Here is a 20797-nt window from a genome sequence, read left to right as displayed (position 1 = left end):
CCCACTGCACAACACCTGGGGGCAAACAATTCTGAAGGTAGACAGAGGCAAAATACCCTCAAAAAAGTGGCGGAAGAAGAAGCTGGGTGGGTCCATCGGGATTGCACCATAAAAGTGATGAATGAACCCCAAAACACAGCGGGCATGACCACAACACTGATAAGGAGCCAAACCTAACTCTGAAAAGGGCTGCCCTTGGTGGTGGACTGGGGTGAAGACCGTCCAGGGGGAAATATTGGCAAACACCATCAATCCTGGCTCGGTAAATCTAATCCGGGACAGCAAACAAGAATACTTCTCTACATCAAATACTAAACAATATGTCCAAACAAGCAACGTAATCAAAAGGTCAGGGCTCCGGAGACATCAAGGCCCTGATGCAGACCGCAGAAAATCAGAAAAGCAATCAACTGCAGGCAATGGCCCAGGTACACACTCCTCCCCTGTTTCAACCTCATCGATCCTTTTTTCGACCACCAGGACCCCTTTGTTAAGGTCAGAGATAGATTTGGCTAGGTCAGCTGCACTGTCTTTAATGTCTTTTTTAAGTTCTTATAACATTGCTAGCAAGTCCGATTTCGGATAGGTGGGTCCTCAAAGTCTCCTGACCCCTCCAGCGGAGGAGTGTGTACCTGGGCCATTGCCTGCAGTTCATTGCGTTTCTGATTTTCTGCGGTCTGCATCAGGGCCATAAATTAAATTAAATAACCTGCGGAATATAAAGATAAAGGCTCACAGAAAGCATGGCGCGAATTAAAAAGGGTCAGGGCGGTCCTAGAAACTCACTTAGCGGACATAGCTGCATGTCTTCTTGTGCAAACTAAACAATTTTATTATATAAATGGAGGTAAGGCCAACTGATTTCTTGCAGCCAAATTGAGACAACAGAAGCTCCGGAATCGTATAGTTCAACTCCAAAATGGGGATGGGGACCTGGTGAGGGGGGAAAAAGAAATAGAGGAAGCCTTATTCTCATACTATACCAATAACCTGAAGGGGGAAAATCTGGAGGGGGAGGCACAAATAGCATTTATGAAGCAGGTGGCTCTGCCAAAAATTAATGACTCCGACAGTCAAATGCTAGATGCACCCATAACGGAGGAAGAAGTAGGGGGGGCTAAAGGTGCATTAAAAGGGCACAAAACCCCAGGTCCAGACGGGCTAAGCAATGCATACTACAAAACATTTAAGGGCACCTTAGTGGGCCCCCTAACAAACTTGTTTAACTTCATTAGGGACAAAGGGCGAGTCTCCGGAGATATGAGCCCGGCGACTACAGTGCTATTATTGAAACCAGATAGGGAACCAGTGGACTGTGCGAGTTATCACCCTATCTCATTATTAAATGGGATGCAAAAATCTACTCCATGATCCTGGACCGAAGTTGTCAAGATGGCAGTTATCCTCCCGGAGATAATTCACTTCGACCAGGCGGGCTTCGTGAAGGGGCGGCACACCTACGACAATATCCGCAGGGCCATAGACACGATAGATAACCTTACATTGGGGATTTCTGCAACTAACCCTGGAAAGATTTGGATGTGGACCGATCTTCACCCGCATGGTACTGGCCAACTTTGCACACCCATCCACACGATTAATGATCAATGGGCGGCTCACAGAGAGTATTCCTATTCAGAAGGGCATGAGGCAGGGGTGCCCATTGTCACCTCTGATTTTTGTTATGGCTATGGAGCCGTTCGCGTATAGGGCCCGTAATGATCCGAGAATTCAGGGGGTGGAAATAGGCGCCGGGGGACCTCAGAAGGTAGCACTTTATGCGGATGATGTTCTCATGTTACTGAAGGACAGTGCAAACTCACTGCCGATGGCCATAGCATTACTAGAGGAATTCGCGAAGGTCTCAGGATTTCACATCAACTACCCGAAGTCCAAGGCTCTTAACATTACTGAAAGGGCAGAACAAGTTTCAGATTGGGAGAACCGGTACCCTCTGAAATGGGAACATAAGTCGGTAAAATACCTAGGAATACAACTGACCCCCAGATATGATAGATTATATGGGGCTAATATCCCAGACCTACTGAAAACATTGGCAAGGGACCTAAAACGCTGGGAGCTGCAGGAGTTATCATGGTTGGCACGGATAGTAGCGGTTAAAATGACCCTGCTCCCTAAGTTTTTGTACGTAGTAGGCGCTCTCCCAATACGCATTCCATGCCCAGCTATCCAAAAATTACAGAAGGTGGTGATGACTTTTATCTGGGGGGGGGGAGAGAAACCGAGAATTCCCAAAAAAGTACTATTTAGACCACAAGCCCTAGTGGGACTGGGGGTTCAGAATTTCGTAGGTATTTATGGGCAGCACAGATAGCACCGATGCTACAATGGTCATCCGGGGAAGATCAAAACCGATGGGCAGCCTTAGAAAGTGAAGCTAGGCTTCCTTGCCACACGACATAGAGGCAAAGGAGGTACATTACTAGAATAAACTAAGGCTACCCTATGGTACTGGGACAAAGCACTGTGAAGCAAGAAGATAAAAGTGGGAGGAGGACCTCTCACACCGGTTGCCTATAACCCGGACTTCACCCCAGGGATGCAAGCCGACTTTTGGGTACACTGGGGGGGGGAGTAGGGAACAAACCTTGATATTGAAAGACCTTTATGCAGAGGGGGCACCCTTAACATTTGAAGGCTATAAGGCTAAGTTTGATATACCGGAGCATGAGCGATTTCACTATATCCAACTCAGACATGGGGTTTCAAACACAAGGGTCAGGGAGGGAGCAACTAGGGACCCAATAGGGTTGGAGCTAACGGTACAAGAGGGCCAGCCTGACAAAGGGATATCCAAACTGTATCGACTAATGGGGGTGGTGGACCCTGAAGAGAATCTCTCATATATGCAGTGGTGGGAGATGGATGTGGGGCGACCAATCTCCGGGGAAACCTGGGGCCGCATATGGCATATAGCTGCCAAGAGCTCTAAATGTGCTTCAATCAAGGAAGCGGCATACAAATTTTGTCTACGATGGTACATGACACCCGTACGCATGCATTCCATTAGCCCGGAATACCCTGCATCTTGCTGGAGAAACTGTGGGCAACCTGGGGATCCAATCCACATGTGGTGGTCCTGCCCAATAGCAGAGACCTACTGGAAGGAGGTCTTGAGTCATATCAAAGAGATAACAGGGGCACAGCTTCCCTTTGACCCGCTTGTTGTTTTACTAGGAGAGGCAGTCGAGGGATGCTACGCGAACTCGGGGCCCACGGCTACCCTTATCACTCACATGCTGAGTGCGGCCAGAAGCACTGTGGCGCAGGCATGGAAGACTAAGCAAGGACCAGTGATAGCAATGTGGTGGGTGAGACTGTGGGGAGTAATGGCCATGGAAAAAGTGACGGCGATAGCCCATGGTTCTTACTCAAAATATCTGAACACTTGGTTGCCATTACATAAGTTTACAGACGATAAAGAACAGATGTACTTCAAGCCTAGGCTTGAAGTACATCTGTTCCTATTACTTATCACAAATCCAGAGACATTGCTCTACATGTGTTATTATATAAAAACGTTGGGAGGAATTTGAGATGTGGGACATTTACCCCTCACTACTCTATTTCATCAAATACCTGCACAGTCTTCTAGGAGATATTGGCAAAGCCGACATAAAAACCCGAAGACGGTTTAACATAGGGTGTATTGTTGCCAAAAAATGCATTCTGCTGAAATGGAAAGCAAAAGAGGCCCTGACACTTAACCAGTGGCTCAAAGAGATGGCACATGTGAACGAAAACGAGGAGGGATATGTGCAAACTATAGTTGCAACATCACGGCAAAAAGATATATGTGGCCCGTATCGCACATATATGGAAAAGACAAGTCGAAACCAGATTCCAAACAGGGACACTAATGCAGACTTTTGAATTTAACACTGTACAAACAGTTCGATATGCTCTGAAGACACATCGCTGTGAAAATGCATATGTATATAAAACAAGATGAGACTATAATACCACCGTCTTAAACCTGTTGTATGCTAACACCATGCATTGTATGCTGATGCCACTTGTTAAATATATATATATTTTTTAATTACTGCACAATGACACTTGCGTCAAGGCAAGGTTGTCACAGGAGGGAACACTGTCTAAGTCCTTTCCCACCAATACTGGGCTCAAGCAGGGATGTGTTCTTGCTCCCCTCCTCTTTAATCTATGTGTCGCAGATCTCGACATGGCTTTCGTGACCGCACATAACTTTCTGCCTCATTTCGGGAGCAAGAACATCCTATGTTTGACCTATGCGATGACACTGTCATTCTAGAGAGGACGGCAGTGGGATTACAGCACTCGTTATTTGTGTTGCAACAATACGTTGATGAAAATGGTCTTCATGTCAACTCAAACAAAACTAAAATCATGACATTTGGTAAAAGGGTTTATGGCAATGCAATTTATACATGGAGTTTGGGAGGTACTGGTCTTGAACAAGTAAATTAAAATAAGTATCTGGGTATTCTTATTAAGGCTACTCCCTCTTTTACTTACCTCACTGGGGTTATACCTCTGAAAGCCTGGCAGAAATGGCTTGCCATTAAAAGAGTCATTGATGGGGGCGTGGCCAGCCGAGGACGCCATCGGATGCCTCCTCAGTGAGCTCCGAGACTTCTTTCCCTTCCCGAGGCCCCAAAACCCCCTAAAAAGTTTAAATCGACCAAAGAAACAGCTCTGCGGGCATTGGAAGAGCAAGGGAGCTGATGGTGTAACTTGGGCGAGTAACGGAGCTCATATGATGGAGTAATCAGCAGTAAAGTGAAGAGCCCAACAGTCCCAGACAAAATGGCGGTTGAGACTACGAGATTATCCATGGCATCTGCGAGCGCGGTCGCTGCCCTCAGATAAGGTCATGTACAAAGGGTGAAATCTGCCGGGCGAATCCCTAAATGTGCAGAGGGCACCTGGTCCTGAACTGCTGTGACCGGAACGAAGGATTGCAGCTCTAAACCCGAAGCGGACGCGCTGCGATGAAAGATCCCTCCCATCCCCCAAACCCTGCAGATCATCTCCTTCCTCTCGGGTCTGGAGGAGCGACCCCGACGGGAGAGCGGGTAAGGAGACTATGGGTGGTGGCAGAGACTAGCGTGGAGAAAGCAATAGCCGCGCTGGCTGGAATGCACTGAGAGGCTGCCCGCAATCTTGGCGCGGAGCTCAGCCTCTTCAGGAAGCTCAGTGCGGGCAACGAGGGGCGCAGGCACCGGCAGGCCATACAGCGGCCAGAGTGGTCTTGTACTTCGACAGGGACCCGGAGCACTGGCTGATGCCCGAATACGCAGAAACAGAGGCATCGCAGTGATAAGCCCCCTCTCATCCCCCATAACCCACGGTTCGCCTCCTTCCTGTCGGGTCCGGAGGAGCGATCCCGGCGGGAGAGCGGGTGGGGAGACGAGGGGGGTGGCACAGACTAGCGCAGGAGAAAAGAGTAGCCGCGCTGCCCAGGACGCATTCAGAGGCCGCCCGCAATCCTGGCAGGGAGCTCAACCGATACATAAAATGCAGTGCGGGCAATGAGGGACACGTGCACCAGCAGGACACACAGCGGCCAGAGTGGCCTTACACTCCGGCGGGGACCCGAAGCATTGGCTGCTGTCTGAGGTACGCAGTGGCAGTTGGGCGGCCGCGCAACACAGGGCATGCATCTGCCATACTTTAATGTGCCTCTGGGGTGGAGAAGAAAGTAAAATCCTGGCTATACACCTGATTAGCACACGGAGGCTGTCATGTGCATCCGCCCAGAGGAAGGCTGCTGATGCTGAATCCAAGCTGCAGCAAGATACTTAAAGGGCATCGCCACGAGTCTCCTGGAACATATCATCAAGCAACATGTAATATCTGGGCGACCACCTGGACTGCAATGAATCGTGGTCTCTAGGTAATGGGATTTGAAGGAAAAGCAGCCATCGTATGAGGGAGAAAAGAGCCAGGCGGACAACTCTCAAGTAGCCATACCTGGGCAGGAACATGTGGCAGGGGCTGCAATAGGGTGAAAGGAGCACACCGCCCCACTGCACAACACCTGGGGGCAAACAATTCTGAAGGTAGACAGAGGCAAAATACCCTCAAAAAAGTGGCGGAAGAAGAAGCTGGGTGGGTCCATCGGGATTGCACCATAAAAGTGATGAATGAACCCCAAAACACAGCGGGCATGACCACAACACTGATAAGGAGCCAAACCTAACTCTGAAAAGGGCTGCCCTTGGTGGTGGACTGGGGTGAAGACCGTCCAGGGGGAAATATTGGCAAACACCATCAATCCTGGCTCGGTAAATCTAATCCGGGACAGCAAACAAGAATACTTCTCTACATCAAATACTAAACAATATGTCCAAACAAGCAACGTAATCAAAAGGTCAGGGCTCCGGAGACATCAAGGCCCTGATGCAGACCGCAGAAAATCAGAAAAGCAATCAACTGCAGGCAATGGCCCAGGTACACACTCCTCCCCTGTTTCAACCTCATCGATCCTTTTTTCGACCACCAGGACCCCTTTGTTAAGGTCAGAGATAGATTTGGCTAGGTCAGCTGCACTGTCTTTAATGTCTTTTTTAAGTTCTTATAACATTGCTAGCAAGTCCGATTTCGGATAGGTGGGTCCTCAAAGTCTCCTGACCCCTCCAGCGGAGGAGTGTGTACCTGGGCCATTGCCTGCAGTTCATTGCGTTTCTGATTTTCTGCGGTCTGCATCAGGGCCATAAATTAAATTAAATAACCTGCGGAATATAAAGATAAAGGCTCACAGAAAGCATGGCGCGAATTAAAAAGGGTCAGGGCGGTCCTAGAAACTCACTTAGCGGACATAGCTGCATGTCTTCTTGTGCAAACTAAACAATTTTATTATATAAATGGAGGTAAGGCCAACTGATTTCTTGCAGCCAAATTGAGACAACAGAAGCTCCGGAATCGTATAGTTCAACTCCAAAATGGGGATGGGGACCTGGTGAGGGGGGAAAAAGAAATAGAGGAAGCCTTATTCTCATACTATACCAATAACCTGAAGGGGGAAAATCTGGAGGGGGAGGCACAAATAGCATTTATGAAGCAGGTGGCTCTGCCAAAAATGAATGACTCCGACAGTCAAATGCTAGATGCACCCATAACGGAGGAAGAAGTAGGGGGGGCTAAAGGTGCATTAAAAGGGCACAAAACCCCAGGTCCAGACGGGCTAAGCAATGCATACTACAAAACATTTAAGGGCACCTTAGTGGGCCCCCTAACAAACTTGTTTAACTTCATTAGGGACAAAGGGCGAGTCTCCGGAGATATGAGCCCGGCGACTACAGTGCTATTATTGAAACCAGATAGGGAACCAGTGGACTGTGCGAGTTATCACCCTATCTCATTATTAAATGGGATGCAAAAATCTACTCCATGATCCTGGACCGAAGTTGTCAAGATGGCAGTTATCCTCCCGGAGATAATTCACTTCGACCAGGCGGGCTTCGTGAAGGGGCGGCACACCTACGACAATATCCGCAGGGCCATAGACACGATAGATAACCTTACATTGGGGATTTCTGCAACTAACCCTGGAAAGATTTGGATGTGGACCGATCTTCACCCGCATGGTACTGGCCAACTTTGCACACCCATCCACACGATTAATGATCAATGGGCGGCTCACAGAGAGTATTCCTATTCAGAAGGGCATGAGGCAGGGGTGCCCATTGTCACCTCTGATTTTTGTTATGGCTATGGAGCCGTTCGCGTATAGGGCCCGTAATGATCCGAGAATTCAGGGGGTGGAAATAGGCGCCGGGGGACCTCAGAAGGTAGCACTTTATGCGGATGATGTTCTCATGTTACTGAAGGACAGTGCAAACTCACTGCCGATGGCCATAGCATTACTAGAGGAATTCGCGAAGGTCTCAGGATTTCACATCAACTACCCGAAGTCCAAGGCTCTTAACATTACTGAAAGGGCAGAACAAGTTTCAGATTGGGAGAACCGGTACCCTCTGAAATGGGAACATAAGTCGGTAAAATACCTAGGAATACAACTGACCCCCAGATATGATAGATTATATGGGGCTAATATCCCAGACCTACTGAAAACATTGGCAAGGGACCTAAAACGCTGGGAGCTGCAGGAGTTATCATGGTTGGCACGGATAGTAGCGGTTAAAATGACCCTGCTCCCTAAGTTTTTGTACGTAGTAGGCGCTCTCCCAATACGCATTCCATGCCCAGCTATCCAAAAATTACAGAAGGTGGTGATGACTTTTATCTGGGGGGGGGGGAGAGAAACCGAGAATTCCCAAAAAAGTACTATTTAGACCACAAGCCCTAGTGGGACTGGGGGTTCAGAATTTCGTAGGTATTTATGGGCAGCACAGATAGCACCGATGCTACAATGGTCATCCGGGGAAGATCAAAACCGATGGGCAGCCTTAGAAAGTGAAGCTAGGCTTCCTTGCCACACGACATAGAGGCAAAGGAGGTACATTACTAGAATAAACTAAGGCTACCCTATGGTACTGGGACAAAGCACTGTGAAGCAAGAAGATAAAAGTGGGAGGAGGACCTCTCACACCGGTTGCCTATAACCCGGACTTCACCCCAGGGATGCAAGCCGACTTTTGGGTACACTGGGGGGGGGAGTAGGGAACAAACCTTGATATTGAAAGACCTTTATGCAGAGGGGGCACCCTTAACATTTGAAGGCTATAAGGCTAAGTTTGATATACCGGAGCATGAGCGATTTCACTATATCCAACTCAGACATGGGGTTTCAAACACAAGGGTCAGGGAGGGAGCAACTAGGGACCCAATAGGGTTGGAGCTAACGGTACAAGAGGGCCAGCCTGACAAAGGGATATCCAAACTGTATCGACTAATGGGGGTGGTGGACCCTGAAGAGAATCTCTCATATATGCAGTGGTGGGAGATGGATGTGGGGCGACCAATCTCCGGGGAAACCTGGGGCCGCATATGGCATATAGCTGCCAAGAGCTCTAAATGTGCTTCAATCAAGGAAGCGGCATACAAATTTTGTCTACGATGGTACATGACACCCGTACGCATGCATTCCATTAGCCCGGAATACCCTGCATCTTGCTGGAGAAACTGTGGGCAACCTGGGGATCCAATCCACATGTGGTGGTCCTGCCCAATAGCAGAGACCTACTGGAAGGAGGTCTTGAGTCATATCAAAGAGATAACAGGGGCACAGCTTCCCTTTGACCCGCTTGTTGTTTTACTAGGAGAGGCAGTCGAGGGATGCTACGCGAACTCGGGGCCCACGGCTACCCTTATCACTCACATGCTGAGTGCGGCCAGAATCACTGTGGCGCAGGCATGGAAGACTAAGCAAGGACCAGTGATAGCAATGTGGTGGGTGAGACTGTGGGGAGTAATGGCCATGGAAAAAGTGACGGCGATAGCCCATGGTTCTTACTCAAAATATCTGAACACTTGGTTGCCATTACATAAGTTTACAGACGATAAAGAACAGATGTACTTCAAGCCTAGGCTGCTCCGTGCAATTTCTGTTATTTGACAATGCGAACTTTGTGCTGGAAGAGCTTCCCAACCTGTTGAACTCTCAAAAAAAGAACAGTGCAATTCTTGGGGAAGGGGTGGGGGAGGTTGGGTGGGAAGTTTGACAATTATTATGTACGAGCAAAAGGAACTGAACATCTACAATGGGGGGGAAAAGGGGAAGACATGGGCGAAAATGTTGTTTATTATTTGCTGATGTACACATGTCTATGATATATGCTCTTGAAAATTAAATAAAGTTGTGAAAAAAAAAGAGTCATTGATAACTGTGGTGGCCGTTCCATTGAGGCCAAGGTCAATGCTTACAGGATCTCTATTATCCCAGGCATTTTGTATGCTCTTCATGCACTTCTGGATAAGGCATTCTGGTGGCTACACAAACTAGAGGCCAGAAATATCAGATCATTACTTGGCCTCCCTGGGGCGGTTCCAGTGGAGGCTATTAGACTGGTAATGGGGCTACAGTCACTGATGTCTCTGTGGAAAATGTCATTTTGTAAGCTGTGGGTTAAAATTAACACTGTTGGGGCTGCTGGTGGACTGGTTTTGACTTTGACACTTGGCCATGCGAAGCGTTGTTCTCATAGTACTTGGTATAGGGCCATGGAGAGCATGGTTAATAGCCATTGTATGGATATTGGCTTGTCCTGCTCGTTGGAGTCGGAGGTTGCCCTGTTCTTGAACAAATTAGGAGCATAATCGATTGCTTATGATTGTGTGCAGTCACTTGCTCACCTGGCAAAAATGAGAAAGTATGCCATATATATACAGCAGGGAATGTTCAGAGAAACTCGTTGTAGCTATTTAATTAAATTGCACACTCCGGCACTAATTTGTTTTATTTTATATTTACGCTTTGATATTTTACCAGTTTTAGAGAATACAGGAGCTTGGAAGGGTGTTCCATGGAAGGAGCGCCTTTGCCGGCTATGTAAATTACAAGTGGAAACATCCCACCATATCCTTACACAATGCAATGTCCTCAGGCCTAATATTGAGAGAGGTTACTCCAAATTTCAGTTATATCAGTCTGAACAGTTTTGCAGTATGGTATATGGTGCAGAATCACTGCTAGTGACATCAGCTGTTTTTCAAATAAGGCTGTGGGCAAAAGTAATGTTAGATGCAACTCTCTTCTAATTGAGCACATGATAATGTTATCTCTTCCTTCTTTTATTATCTTTAATATGATTATTAAATAAATTAATGTTATATCTTTTGTATGTGTATTTAATTGTTTTTTTTTTCTGTATGGATTATATATGTTTAGTGTAAAAGATTGGTTTTTCACAACCAAATACACTTAAATAAATAAAAAAATAATAAAGGAAAATGACTTTGGCAGTAGAATAATCACCAGGGTGGGTCTCTTGCACTCAAAATCTGCTGGATTAAAGGGGTGCTAAACCTATTGTGGTTTTGAAAGGCCAGATTCAAAGATTGAAATGAAAGATCCAGACACTTCATGCGCCATGGTTCAAAATGATATTAGTTCAGTTCTCATAAATTAAACCTACATATCCTCTGAAGTCCTAGTCCACATACATTCATTAACTCATTAGCAAGCATGTGCTAATGTTTCGCCCATCTGGGCTTTATCTAGTTGGTATCAATGCCACTTCATCAATACCCAGATACAATATGATGCAATAATGTTATTATAGTTAGAACCCTAACAATAAAATACAATTCTTTTTGACGCAACATTCCTCTATTAAGTACATACGTGTAATTATACACTGTTATACATTAGCTTCTTAATACACAATCCTTTTGTCATAAGTATCTATATGGAAAGAGAGGGAGTAACAAATAGCTTTATGAGATACACAAGGAAAAATTGAGGAAATCAATCAGTTCCCAAATGGGCAGTTATATCATGCCTACAATTATAATGAATCTAATGTACTGAATTAGGTTAACTTGGGACACCAACCCATCACCACTGCCCTGTACGTCCAAACCTGGACAGCATACTTAATTGCAACTCATATTGTAATTCAATTACTCAAAATTCAAAACGCGACCTGTCTCATTCCTGCATACCTTATTCCCTCTACATTTTTAGAAGTGTCCACTTCTCAACTCAACACTATCCTCTAAATTCGAGTACACATAATACTTATGTACAGATCTTTCCTAGTTAACACACAATCTCATGTCTTCATAGATGTCATTGTATTAATGATGCTCAATGTTGATTCTGTATCCTATGGTATAAGTCAAATCATCATTTAGTATAATTCTAATTATGATGACACTTAAAGCAATTAACAATTCTCTACTGATTGTAAACCTCTGTTGATCCAAATGGACAGAGTATATCAAGAAATGGCTGCATACCTGTAATGGGCAAGTCTCCAAAAGATTCTGCTATGGAATCATTCATATCTGTCCTAGTCAGCACTACCTCTTCTTCAATTTTCTTTTTTAAACGTTTGTTTATTGGCAGAAAGATAAGACAGGTACAGCAGAGAATACACAGAGATAAACAAGCATCACAGTATGGCATGCCAGCATTGCATCGTAACTATATAAAGCAGTTCAAATTTGAGAGGGGGGAGGACTGACAGCACAAAGGGGGGCTAGGCAGTCAGTTCTTGCAGTGAGTTGGATGGCTGAGGAGGAGAGGTGGATCTCCACTCAACCCCGTCTCTATTGTTCATGTAAGTGCAGAACTCGGTCCACACGTTTTTGGGACGGGATGGAGTGGGCAGAGATCCGATGTACATCTCCTCACATATTTGTACCCAAGTAAGGGCCTTCAACCACATCTCGAAGGTAGGGGGGACACAGCGTTTCCAGCATTGTAATATGCATCTCTTGGCGACAATTGCGCTTACATTTAAAAATGTTGACATTTTTCCCACGTTTTCCCCCGTCCACATTCCAAACAACATAGCCAATGGGTCCGGGTGGACTGGGGACCCAATTATTTCACAGAGCGCTTCTGTCACTTCTATCCAAAATGGCTTCAGTGCCGCACAGGACCAGAACATGTGTGTATGATCAGCCTCTTCAGATTTACATTTAGGGCATGTGTGGGTCGGGGTGCGTGTAAATCTCGCTACTCTGTGCGGTATGTAGTATAGCCTGTTGAGAAGTTTGTATCTGGCGGAATCTGGCACTGAGGGAGACTCTGCGCGTGTGTTCACACATCTTGTTCCACATTGCTTCAGTGATTTCTGTGTCCAACTCTTTGGCCCATGCCTCCTGCGACTTGAGGGATGTATTCTCTAGTTTCATCAGTTGAATTTTATACAGGGAGGATATTATGCCCCTGCCCCCTGCAGAGTTTGCAATGTATTGGAGTTCTGGTGAGTCTGGGGGCTCGTCTGGGTAGGAGGGCCACATTGCCCGGAACGCCGCCCTCAGCCTGAAGTATTGTAGTAGTTCCATCGCTGAGTTGGAATGTCCGGGCCGCCATGTTTGGGGGGTGATGAATTTGCCATAAGGGAATAGGTCAGTTAGGGCGCGGTAACCCAGGTTTTCCCAATGACGCAATAACTGTTGATCATATGTGGGGGAGAGTCCCAGAAACTGCCACATGGGATGCCATTTATAGTATGGGCACTGTTCTTGTTTAGATTGCAGAATACTATTCCATGCTCTGATCGTAGTATCCACGGGGTCGGACGGGGCATCCAAGTGGAATGTATGGTGTAATAGTAGGGTTATGATGTTGGCCCCATCGCCTGCCAGTCTCTCTAGCTTGACATGAGGGGGCGGGTTCAAGTGTGTGTACCAGTATGTGGCATGCTGAGCCTGTGCCGCGTTCCAGTATAATGCTAAGTCTGGGGCTGCAAAACCACTTTTTTCATAGGGTGGGGTCATATGTTGCCACTTTTTGCGGACAGCACCGGATTGCCAGAGGAAATGGGCGCAAGCCGAGTGGAGCCGTTTGAAGTATTGCTTCCCGGGCCACACTGGTACATTAGCGAAGATATACAGGAGCTTGGGGACCGCGATCATCTTTATTAGGGACAACCTACCCGCCATGGACAGTGGGAGATTGCGCCACTTAAGCATCTTGGATTCAATGAGACGTGCCGTAGACTCGTAGTTATAATAATAATAATAATAATAATTAGGCATTTATATAGCACTATGAACCCTCAGGTATCTGAGCGCTGCTTATTATTACCCACAGTGTGTGGTGCTCATTTATCGACCTCGGAAGGATGAAAGGCTGAGTTTGGCCCTGCCGGGATTCGAACCTGCGTTAACAGGCTCTGCACGGATGTCAAAGCGAGCGCTCTACTCGCTGTGCCACTTGACCGGCTTATCTGCCAACAGTGAGGTCGTGGTCAGCGAGACTTGCACCCCGAGGTATCTGATGCCATCTGGGGACCAGCATTGGGGAAATTCACAAGATGGTTGCTGGGTTGCTTTAGTGAGAGGGAATATTTCTGACTTAGAATAGTTGATGGTGAAGCTAGAATACGTGCCTATCTTGGTTATGTCTCGGATGATCGAGTCTAGGTATGTGAAGGGGTTTCTGACGTATAAGAGCACATCATCAGCATACAGCGAGATGATTTCTGGTGTGTCCTGCAGGCGAATACCCTTGCGGGTGTGACGGTCCCTGACGTGGTCTGCCATGGGCTCGATAGCGAGCGCAAAAAGGATGGGGGAGAATGGACAACCCTGGCGAGTGCCTCTGTGCAGCGTGAAGGTAGAGGTGATAGTGGAGTTAACGAGCACCCTGGCCGATGGTCCTGCATATAGTAATTTAATATAGGAGATCGTATGTGGCCCTACAATCATTTTGTCTAGCACGGCCCACAAGTATTGCTTCTTCAACGTTTTTTCACTCAACATCCAATTTTGGATTCTGAAAATACAATGTGCACCCACCTTTATACACCAACTTGAATATATGTTAACATTCAGAACTTCACCCACCTGCCCTAAAAACACCCAAATCCTAAATATTTCACATACTAATTTGTTTCACTCGATTTGCGTGGTGTACCATGTGTAGGATCGCCGCCACCATCTTGTATGCAATATTTATACCGTCATTTGGTGACGTAGTGACATCATCCGCATCGTGATGTCACCACGCCATGTCGTTCGCTGCCATTATAGCCCCGTTAAGCCCAGTAACGAACTCCTACTCTATTAATGTTACTATAGCTAGTAACCTCCTCCTTCCCTCTCTGCCCCCTCTCGGTCTCCCGCTACACCTCCGAAGGGCATACCTATGACGTGTACCCCCACCGGAAGTCCTTCAAGGATGGCAACCTTCTCCATATTGCCACTCTAAACTCTCGCTCTGCTGTCAAACACGCCTCTAATATCTGCCGTCTTCTGGAAGAACTTGACCTTGATGTCCTCGGTCTCACCGAGACATGGTTCACGGCCAGCTCCGTCACTAGCTTTGACACTTTTCTCCCTGGCAGCTACAAGATCCTCTCAGTGCCCAGATCCAACCGCTCGGGTGGTGGTGTAGCCTTGATCTTCCCCGAGTGGATCCCTGCCACTGTCACTCCTACGCAGGCCTACTCCTTGTTTGAATGCCTCGTTTGCAGGCTCTCTCTCTCCCATAGTCACTCCCTTACTGTGGCTACTATCTATCGGCCACATGGTCAGATTTCTTCCTTCCTCTCTGAGTGGGAGGACCTCTCCTCCTCACTCTTGTCTTCTACCACTCAGCTCCTCCTTCTTGGAGACCTCAACATTCACCTGGATGCCTCCTGTCCTCCCTCTGAACTCTTTCGCGACCTCTGCGACTCTCTCTCACTCACTATTCTCCCATGTGGCCCGACTCACTCTGCAGGGCACACTCTCGATTTTCTGATCTCCTCAGACCTTCCTCTCTCTATCCCTCTCTCCACTCCTCTCTCCTGGAGTGATCACTTTCTCCTATCCTCCCACCTCACCCTCCATACTCCTCAGGCCAAGCCACTTCCATCACTGCCACCCACCTTCTTGGTCATCCGACCCATGAAGCGCGTGTCAGTTGAGGCTTTCACCACTACCTTCTCACCCCCCGCCCCATCGGCTGACTCCCAACCTGACACAGCCCTCTCCACGCTCCACTCTTCTATATCTGATACTCTTGATAATCTTGCCCCTGTCATGAGAATTCGCCTGAAACCCAAAGCCAAGTGTAACTCCTGGTATGACTCAGACCTTGTCACTCTTAAACACAAGTGCAGGGTGGCCAAGAGGAAATGGTGTGCTTCATGTTCATCCTCTGATAAACTGGCCTGCCGCCTGCTTCAAAGGCAATACCGGCTCTCCGTCCTCACCAAGAAGAGAGCTCATATCCAAGCCCGCGTCTCTGCGGCATCTAACAACTCGGCTGAACACTTTAAAATCTGCAAGGAACTAGCCAATCCTACCGCAGTCTCTACCTCTCTTGTCCCTTCCCAGGCCCTTTGCATGGCACTGGCTTCTCACTTCATTTCTAAAACTCAGGACAACCTGTCCTCACTCTCCTCCTATCGCCTCCCTCCCTCTATTCCCTGCTCTTCCTCTGGCTCTTCTGCAGCCACCCCCTCTCCCTCCTTCTCTGCCTTTCCCCTTCTCTCTGCAGACGAGGTTTCTAGACAAGTGCGATCTATGAAAGTCTTGTCAAAACAAGTTCACCCCTGTTCCTTCAAAACTATCAAGGACCACATCGACACCCTGGCTCCTGCCCTGGCTGATTTCTCAAATCACTCCTTCACCACTGCAGTCTTCCCATCCCCCTAAAGCACTAATTTGTGCACCCTCTTCTTAAGAAACCCTCTGCCGACCCCTCCTGCCCGACTATCGCCCAATCTCCATCACTCCCTTTCTGGGCAAGTTCCTGGCGAAACTGGCCATCTCCCAGCTTAATCTCCACACTGAATCTGTTAGTTGTCTTCATGACCATCAGTCTGGCTTCATAGCTGCCAGAAGCACGGAAACTGCTGTCCTGAACATCCGTGAAGACCTGCTCTCCAACCTTGATTCCAACATCCTGTGCGTCCTCATCCTGCTTGATCTCTCTTCTGCCTTTGACACTGTCAACCATGCTATCCTGCTCAACCATCTCAGTGATAACCTGGGTATCACTGGTCAGGCTCTGGCGTGGCTGACTTCTTTCCTCTCCGACCGACCCTCCCAGGTCCTACTTGGGACCTTCCTCTCTGATATCTTTTTTCCACCTGTGGTGTCCCCAGGGGTCTAATCTCTCTCCCTGGCTGTTCAACCAGTACCTGGCACTCCTTGCCCACCGCATCGCCGCTCTTTGCCCTAACTTTCAGTGCTATGCGGATGATACCCAGCTCATTTTCAGGCTACACTCAGCCTCCTCCGCTCCTTCCCTCATCTCTGACTGTCTCTCTGCCATCCATGAGTGGTGTGCCGCCAATGACCTCTGCCTTAATGCCAGTAAGACTGAGATTCTACTCATTGGCACACCCGCTCCCTCCTTCCCTTCAGCTCATTGGCCAGCCTCTCTTGGCCCTCTTCCTGCTCCCACCTGCAAGGCAAAAAACCTCGGAGTCATCTTCGACTCCACACTCTACTCTCCTCACATCTCTGACGTCTCTAAGAAGTCTCACTACTAGCTGCACCTCCTCAGAGGTATCCTTCCTTTCCTCTCCTTCCCCAGAAACTCACTGTCTCCAGAGCCCTGGTTCTCTCTAGGCTGGACTATTGTAACAGTATCAATCTAAATCTTCCTGCCTCTACTCTCCGCCCTCTGCAACTTATCCAGAACAGGACTGCAACACTTGTCCTTAGCCTCATGCCCAGGGATCGTATCTCGCCAGGACTTAAATCTCTTCACTGGCTCCCAGTGGCTGCGAGGATTAAGTTCAAAACCCTCTGCTCTGCATTGTCCACAAGGCCTTCTGGGGCCTGGGGCCGAAATACCTTCAACTCGCTCTTCCTAAATATCGTCCTTCTCAAGCTCTTCGCTCATCCGCATCCAACTCCCTCAGAGTCAGTCGCTTCTCCAAGCAACGAGGTGGTGGCAGATCTCTCTCTTCGGCAGGGGCCTCCCTCTGGAACAGCCTTCCTGTCTCCCTGAAACTTGAGAACCCTCTCTGGTTCCGGAAGAACCTCAAAACCTTCCTCTTTGCCTCTGCTTTCTCTCCCCCTCTCCCCTGCTAAACTCTGGGCAGAAACGGCACCGGTTTCCTGGCCACCCTTTCTGATTCTCGGGCCCAAGCCCTGCCATTTGCCCACCTGCACTGCCTCCCTTGCTAACCCGGCACCTGGGGACTGTTTTCTGTATCCCTACAGTCCCCCTACCAGCATTTATGGCTGCACTTACCTTGCACTTGCCACCAACGGCCGTTTTCCTTTTCTTTTTTTTATTTATCTTATTTATTCTGCTATCCCTTGTACTGCACTTGTCTCCTCTCCCTTCCCCACGCACTTTTCCCTCCCTCCCTCCCCATGCACTTGCGCGATCTGAATGATACCTGGCCTAGTAGGATTGTTTTCTGTCTAACCCTTTGTTCTCCCTCCCGTGCCTCGTCGCGCCTTGAAACACCTGTGTATAGGCGCGTTATAAAGGCCATATCATATCATTCCTAAATAAAGTATATCGTACAGTACCTATTAGCTGAATCACACTTGTTAACCAGCAATATGTTGTCTTGATTGAATATTGATGATATTAAAGAATGCAGCAACATAGTGAATCCACAAAGAAAAACCTTGGATTTAATATTGGTAACAAAGCATCACACTGTATGTTAAATTGACATAGTGTTTGGACTGGTAGCTACCTTGTAACCTAGTGTCCCTCAGGAGGTGCACTCCAGTTAGTGCCAGGAATGGGTCCCCCAGTGATAATTAAAAGAACTATTGCCCAATCATAGAAAGTATGTAAATATATGCCATTTGGCACTCATTACTAGATTATGAAACTCGTTTCATTAGTTCAACTTGATACCGGTTCAGAACTTCGCATTCCGCCAAAGCTTTTGTAATTCTCTGAATGCATAATTCTGTAAAGGAAATCTTGTCCATGAGATCTGTCATAAAAAGGTTTTTAACTCATTGTCCTTGTTTAACACCTATGTTGTGCTTTGGAATTTGCAGATGAGTTTGGCCTCTCTCTGTTTTAGGATCAATTCACAGTCTCCCCATCTGTTGCTCGCAGACGCCCTTCCTTCTAACACCTTTCCCCCATCCTACCCTGTAGAATACTTAGAAGCTCTACCCCCACTTTCCAACCCAAACACTTTCTTACACCGTGAAAGACAACAGACTAACACCAGAACCATTTACCTGATGTGTCCCAACACAAGGGCCAGGCAGAGTCAGGCAATTGACAATACCTACACACACCCGTCTGCCTTTTCCCTTCCCCACAGGGATAAAGGGCGGAGCATGATAGCACACTTTGAGTAAGGACAAACGCACGAGGAAGCAGTTATTCCAGGACGGCAGTTCAAACAGAGAAGAAAGGCGGCGAACCGGAAAGGACATCATGGATGGAAGTGCCCTTGCCCTTTTTGACCCAAGCCCACAAAGCCTCCGTGAAAGGAATCGTTAGACTGGGAACTACAGCTGGTGTGTGGTGTAACAGATGTCAATGGTGCCCAGGACCCTCCCGCACTGATAAGTGAGGTGAGGATGCGAGCTTGCTGCCGCTGCACCGTCCTTGACTCCAGAGACAAGAAACGACCAGGAGGTCAGCACAGACAGTAATTTCTCAATATTATACTCACACATTCTGCTACAATTCTGTTTAGCAGGTAAGAATTCTCCTTTCCTTTTATTTGTTCTTGGTTTACAAGAAAAGTTTAAAAAAAGAATTCCCCTTTCAGTATATTTCTTTCCTGTAAATCCGTATACATAGCTTACCATCCTCAATATTAATGTATAAGTCCAAAAATGTAACGTGGCTGTCATGGCCACTGGACTGGACCCCCAGTCCTCATCCCCTAAAGGGTCCAGCTGGACCCAGTCCTGACACCTTTGGCGCCAGGCTCATAAGAAAGTGTGCTCTGCACACCTTTTTCCCTGGGCACGTGCTATTCCATTTCATCTCAGTCAGCCACTCCCATCTGGGCCAGGCGTGACCATAGGAATCCAAAAAGCTGCACGTGCAGAAGCATTTGGGAGTGGCAGGGTGGAACCATCTAGCAGAGCAAGGGGGCGTGGCCGAGATTAGGCTATTTAAGCCTGCCCCGCCCGCAGGCCTAGGCTTCGTGTTATTCTGCCCAAGCAGCGTAACGCTCACTGCCGTCTGAGAAGCACCTTACCTATGTTCCTGTGCGACCCTCCCGGCGAAGCATCCAGCCTGTTCTCCAACGACCCATCTCAGAGGAACCACTTACCTGTTGTAAAGCAACACCATCACGGAGAAGCATCTTACCTGCAGAAACAGCAAAACTATCGCGGAGACACACTTACCCGTTTTTTCTCCATCAGAACCAGCCAAATCATCGCTGAAGCGCCTCTTACCTGCTCGCAGTGACTTCATCCTTGACTGACCAGAGCGCACTTACCTGACTCTCGACTCAAGCACCAACTCACCGGTCAGCTTCATCGCGGTCACAGACTTCTTTCACCGCAGTAAGGTCCACGCTCCGCAACTCTTCTCAGGACGCCGCCAGACCATCCCTGCAGGAGAAAAGAAGAAATAAGGTTAGAAACTTGATAGGGACATTATTTAAGGTTGCGCGCCATCACATCTTGCGCTTACCTTAAGATTCCAACTTGTCATCCTCTTGGGGAACACTTCGAAGTCCTGCACCGGCGTAACGGCTCCGCTGGGTCGCCGTCACCTGTAGGAGAGAAAGAGACATTATAAGAGAACGAACTTAAATCATGTGACATGGAATTAATACTCATATGAACAATAATCAACATGAAAACTCTTACCTTTAAAGTGGTTCGGTCACAGCCGGTCTGGGCTACCACATCAACGGACCAGTGAAGCAACTGGGTCATCAGGAAGCGCCCCTGCTGATGAGAAGCAGGACGGAGAGCTCGCCCTCACTAAATACCAGGTGAGCGTATATGGGTAAACGCTTACTCACCTCATTTTGGCACGAAAGATCCAAAGAGAGTCACAATACCTCCACCCCCTTCTTATTACCTCTCGTGTTCCCGCAGGGGCAGTATTAACATCCAGAACAGTGCACTGGGCAGCAGCAGGGGGTGAGAATCAATCTGGGGGAGCCGAATCCAGGGAAGGCTCCAACCGTGCCCAAACATCCCCGCAGAGACCAGTTGAGCATAACAGTGATTAGTGCTCATTTCCAAGGTCAGTTCTATACCAAACTCATTACTAATGAGATATCCATTGAATGTTATTAGTTCTTCCTCGGTA

This window comes from Ambystoma mexicanum, chromosome 4q, assembly GCF_040938575.1.
Source record: "Ambystoma mexicanum isolate Mex_15411 chromosome 4q, UKY_AmexF1_1, whole genome shotgun sequence".
Taxonomy (NCBI): domain Eukaryota; kingdom Metazoa; phylum Chordata; class Amphibia; order Caudata; family Ambystomatidae; genus Ambystoma; species Ambystoma mexicanum.
Note: the sequence above shows the minus strand (reverse complement) of the source record.